Here is a 5,906-nt window from a genome sequence, read left to right on the forward strand (position 1 = left end):
GAACTCGCTGCGCGTCGCTGTAGTCATCCAAGTCTAAACTAAAGCAGTGATACATTGTAGTTTTAAATACATTTTAGGGGGCAGTGCTTAGGAATGGAGACCAAGCACCTGGGTGACAACTTTAAACAAAGCATGCAAATGAGAAAGACAGACCCAATCAACAACACTCGATTGCATTGATAATCCAATCAGTCTAACGATTCATGTCTGGGCCAGGGGGCTCCGAAAGCCATTTGCAGAACAAAAGATTCGAGTCTGGCTCATTTGGCTCATTTCACTTACAATAGGAGAACAGGAACTGGCAGGGACCTCTTGCATCTGATGTAGTGATCTGACTCATGTCACCATTTTTCACCTTAAATGCTAAATACAAGGTATATAACATCTTCAGTTTGTACACTATTACATTGGAATCTAAATTAAACATTTAAATAAATTTGTAATCCCACAATTCCCCCTTTGAGAGTTCTAATAACTCTCACAAAATACAAATTTAGACACTTAAAAAGTTTATTCTTGTAACTTGTGATCGTTACAGGCTCATAGCACTTGTTCTGTGTTGATTGTCTGTAATTGCATGCTGACACAGAAACAAAACATGCAATTATGGTCCGTGAAGTTCTTACGGGTAATAATCTTTTCTGGTTGGAACTGTCATTTCCTCGTGAGAGGCGGAAGTCATTGCTGAACGAAACACTTGATACTGTGGATGCATAGATAGTACACCAGTAGGAGAAACAACAGCAGAATTGCTATGTCCTTGATCCACAGCCAGGGTTTACCTAACAAGTCTCCGAACCATGAAGAATTATCTTCAGCCATCAGGTGTAATTTTGCTGAAAGATCAAGAATGTCTTGATCATGTTGCTGGATGACTGAAGTTCTCGTATGTGATTCTCTGCGTTTGTGTATTTTTTTTTTTCTTTGTTCTGTCTTCCGTGACAGTTGGCTCGGCAGTGGGTCTCGTTGTCTTTTAGAGGTTGTGGCTTCATACGCAGGTAAGGAGTTCGGCGCGTATGGGTCTCAGGACAGCCATCATGTGGTATCTGCACAGAGGAAGAAAGAAAACAAAAGACAGCAGTATTTGTTCTAAAGACTACAAACATTAGGGTTGTATCCTCTGTTCAATCTGCGTCTGCTATTGTTGTTCCTTCTTTCCCTATTTCTTAATTCCTGTGACACCTAAAGAACAGTGAGGTGAGGGTGGACTAGTGGATGGGGAAGGCCTATGAGGGGATGTTCACCGCAGGGTTGGCCCCTGAAGCCTGTTGCTCTGGTTCTTCCCTGGGCTCCTCACTGGTCCATGTGTCCTAACCTATCCCTGTAGGTGGAGGAACAACTTTACAGTGTGACACATGAGTCCAAGTTTTCCTTCCCTGACACAATACTGCAGCTGCTGTAATCAACATCACTTGATGTGGTCCGTACCACTTAGGCTCTAATGGCTTGTTTCTGAACGACTTTATCATGACCCATTGACCTGGGATGATAGTGTGTCCACCTTCTAGTGGAGTCTGCCAACACGACTCAACTCTCTCTGGCACTCTGTACTGCCTTTGTGAGGTTTTCACAGTAAGCGATCAGGGCATCTGAAGCAATGTGAACATCAGCATTTCTAAGATCAATCACACCTGGCATCTGCATAGGACGCCCAGTAATAATTTCATGAGGGCTCAGTCCTACTGATCTGTTATGTGACGCTCTCATACTACACAGTACTGCGGGCAGTGCTTCAACCCATGGTACTCCTTCCTGATGCATTTTGCTTAGCCTGGTTTTGATTGTTCTGTTTGATCGTTCAACCTGTCCTGATGCTTGTGGCCTATAGGGACAGTGAAGGTTCCACTTAATCTTCAACATTCTAGACACTTCCTTGACTACCTGTCCTGTGAAGTGGGTACCTTGATCTGAGTCAATGCAATCTGGTAATCCCCATCTGGGAATGAAATCAGTAACAAGACATTTAGCAGTATGTGCAGCTGTAGCACGCCCTGTTGGATAAGCTTCTACCCATCTTGAGAATTTGTCTATTACTACCAAAACGTCAGTTTTTCCTTTACAAGGGGGCAATGATATGTAATCAACTTGCAGGTGACGAAATGGCCCTGGTGGAGCTGGGGTATGTGCTGCTGGTGTGGTGGCTGCTGGTACCTCATTATTTTTCTGACATGTTACACATCTCTTGACTGTTTCAGTGGCTATGTTTCTGAATTTTGGATTCCACCATTGATTTGAGAACCTGTGATTCATCGTTGCTGGACCACTGTGACCCAAATTGTGTATTTGTTGAGCCAAATATGGCAACAGTGATTCGGGAGCAACATACTTTCCCCTTTGGTCCAGCAGCGGATGAATCCACAGTGGCTCCTTTTTCTAACCATGTCCATGCTTCATATAGAGGAACGTCTTTATACAGATCAATGATTGATTCCGGAGGTAGAATTGTCTTCTGTGCTGTACTACCTGAACACACTTGTACAGTTGCATAGAAACAAGCCTGTTTAGCCGCTACATCAGCAAGAGCATTACCTTTAGCTTCCGTAGTATTAGTTGTGAGGTGTGCTTTCACTTTGATCACCGCTAATTTCTTTGGGAGTTTCATGGCAAACATTAAATCTTTCACTAATCCAGCATGCTTAATGGGGGATCCAGCAGAAGTTAGAAATTGTCTGGTTTGCCAAATAACACCAAAATCATGAATTACCCCAAAAGCATACCTGGAATCTGTGTAGATATTTGCAACTGATCCTGAAGATAGCGTGCATGCTCTTGTTAAGGCTACTAGTTCTGCAGCTTGAGCTGAAAAATGATCTGGAAGTCGACCTGAAGCAACTACTTCAGTGGTGGAAGTTACTGCATATCCTGCTCGTCTGTTACCTTCAATAACTTGAGCTGAACCATCAACAAACAACTCCAATTCTGCGTTCTCTATGGGAGTTTCTGCTATTTCACTTGTCGCTGCATATGTAAGCGTAACACAATCATGAGTCATTTCACCTTCACCCTCTAACACAACTTCAGTCATTGCAGACATCATACATGAGGATGGGTTCGTGACTGGTGCACACTGTATAACAATGTTCGGGGCTGTGAGAGTTGCTAACCAATTTCCCCAACGGGAGGAGGTGACAGAAGTGACTTTTGCTTGATTCATTAGTGCAGACACTGCGTGAGGGCATTTTACATTTTCATTCTGACCTAACACCATTCCTGATGAAGCCTGAAGCGCTAGATTAACTGCCTGTACTGCTCTGAGGCATGGGCCCATACCTTGAGCGACTATGTCAAGTTTACCAGAATAGTAATGAATTGGGCGTAAGCTGCCCCATGATCTTGCATTAGACATGCAGTCATAAAGCCTAAGTGTTCATGGACATAAAGCACAAAGGGTCTATCTGATTGGGCAATTCCTAATGCTGGTGCTTGACATAGTGCTCTCTTCAAATCATTAAAAGCTTTGAGATGAATTTCTTCCATACAAACAGTATCTGAATCTTTACCATGGCCTTTCAACAAATCATAGAGAGGCTGCAATCGAGGCATAGTCTTCAATCCAAGGTCTACAGTAACCTGCTGTTCCTAAAAATGAGCGGAGTGTTTTAATGGTAGTAGGCGGAGGTATGGCTTTGACTGAAGCCGCCGATCCTGTGTAATGGATCTATTTCCTGCACCAATTGTTTGACCCAGAAATGTGACTTGCTTTTTAGCAATTTGAGCTTTGTGAAAGCTGCATTTGTGTCCTTTTATGCAAATAGTCCAACAATGCTGTCAATTCAATTTGATGTACCTCGTGGTCTGTTGAGGCAAGCATAATATCATCGACATATTGAATCATAGTGGACTGTTTGACTGGACATTCTGGGTCACACAAATCACGCCTGACAGCCTGATGGTATATGGTCGGCGAATTCTGAAATCCCTGTGGCAGACGTGTCCACTGGTATTGTTCATAGTCAACTGTGAAAGCTAACCATGACTGGCTGTCAGAGTGCAACGGTACAGAAAAGAATCCATTAGACATATCAATTACTGAAAAATCTTACAATCTAATGGTAAGCCATTACAAATTGTAGATGGATCTGCCACTAGGGGGGTGATTTTATCAATATGTTTATTGGCTACTCTGTAGTCTATTGTAAGTCTCCATGTCCCATTTGATTTCTTGATGGGCCATATGGGTGAATTACATGGACTGTTGGTTTTAATTAGCACTCCTTGCTTCAGCAACTTTTCTACAATAGGTTTGATTCCTGTATAGCTTCCTTATTAATCGGATATTGTTTGGTGACCGGAGGTGGATTTCCGTCAATTTAACTGGTTCTACACCTGTTAACAAACCACAATCATCCTTGTCTTTAGCCCAAATTAGATGATTCTGTAAGAAAGCATACTCAGTAGGGATTGCATTATTGGTAGAAACTTGTGCTGAGGAAATTTTTATGCTAGCGGATTCTGAGGACACGTCTAACGTTAGATGTACTTGTCTCAGAAGATCCATGCCTAAAATTGCACCTGTATTTAATGGAGCACATAGCAATTTTGTAGTCAGAGTTTTTGGGCCAAATTGTACCTCTATGGGCGGGGTTTCATACAAAACAGAATCTTCACCTATTACGCCAGTTAAACAAAGTTTGGTTTTCTTGTATGGGATGTTTAAAACTTGTGCCAATTTTGTAGGAATTACTGTACACTCTGCACCTGTATCAAGCAAAAATCAATCTCTTTCTCTTTACGCTACCTTTCACAAAAATTATTTTGTCATTGTGATGGATTACAGGAAAGGTAGCTACTCACAGCCCCAACAATTAGTTTTTTCCTGGTCTTGTTGTGCTCTTACAAGAGCCTGTACGAGCTGTCCTAAAGTTTCAGTGGTCACTGGCGGAACTACTTCAGGGTTGTAGGCAGGCTGAGGAGGAGCAGAATTATGCATAGCATTTCTTTTACTATCTTGCAACTTCTTCCTACACTCTTTCTCCCAATGTCCTAATTTTTCACAGTAGTTGCATTTGCCTTCTCTTTTAGACCATCTCTTGTCTTGTTTTGTTGTGTTAAACGTAGCTGCTGCTACTCTCACTTTTGCCTTGACATCAGCATCTCTTTCCCATGTAGCTAACCTGTCTAGGTTACTTCTGAGAGTTCTGTTAGACCAAGTTAGATCTAAGAATGGTAAAGCTTTTCTGTATTCGGCTACAAGGCCATCTGACCAGATACGAACTAGGGGTCCCTTGTCATCTAGCACACTTTCAGGGTCATCAACAATTCCACTGTAAATTACAGCTGACTGACAAAATCTCTCAGTATATTCACTCACAGTTTCTTCTTTCTTTTGCACACAGGTAGTAATTCTAGACCAATCTATTTTGGGTCCCAAGATATTCTTTAGGATTTTCAAAATACCTTCTCTTAAATCACCTTTACTTGCATGTCGCAGTTCAGAAGTAACAGCAGATTCAAAACTGTTGAATTCAGATTCAGTTAGAATTTGTGACATCAACTGCGTTACCTCTGTTAAAGACATGTCGTAAAGGCGCATTTTACTGATCAATACTCTTCTATATTCAGAAAAATGTGTGTGTGCTGAGGGTAAGCTCTGAGACAGTCTCTATATCTTTAGGTCCTAGTGTTTTGGCAACAGTTTGTACTTGCACAACAGAAGAGTTGAGGGAACACTTTCAGTTTCCTCAATTCTGAGAGATCTTCTCCGAGCACCACAAACATTGACCGAATTTACAGGCACATCAATTACTGATTGGAGAGCTACATCTCTTTCAAAGAATGCTTGTAAATCAGGGTAAATGCTATCCGCTGGCTAACTTCCACATCAGTTTTGCTGCAGCTTTGTTGCGGTTCAATTTCTTAGTCAAAGAGGATATTCTAGCTTGAAGCTCATTGTTCTGTTTCTCTAG

The sequence above is a fragment of the Onychostoma macrolepis genome, chromosome 02, assembly GCF_012432095.1.
Source record: "Onychostoma macrolepis isolate SWU-2019 chromosome 02, ASM1243209v1, whole genome shotgun sequence".
NCBI lineage: Eukaryota > Metazoa > Chordata > Actinopteri > Cypriniformes > Cyprinidae > Onychostoma > Onychostoma macrolepis.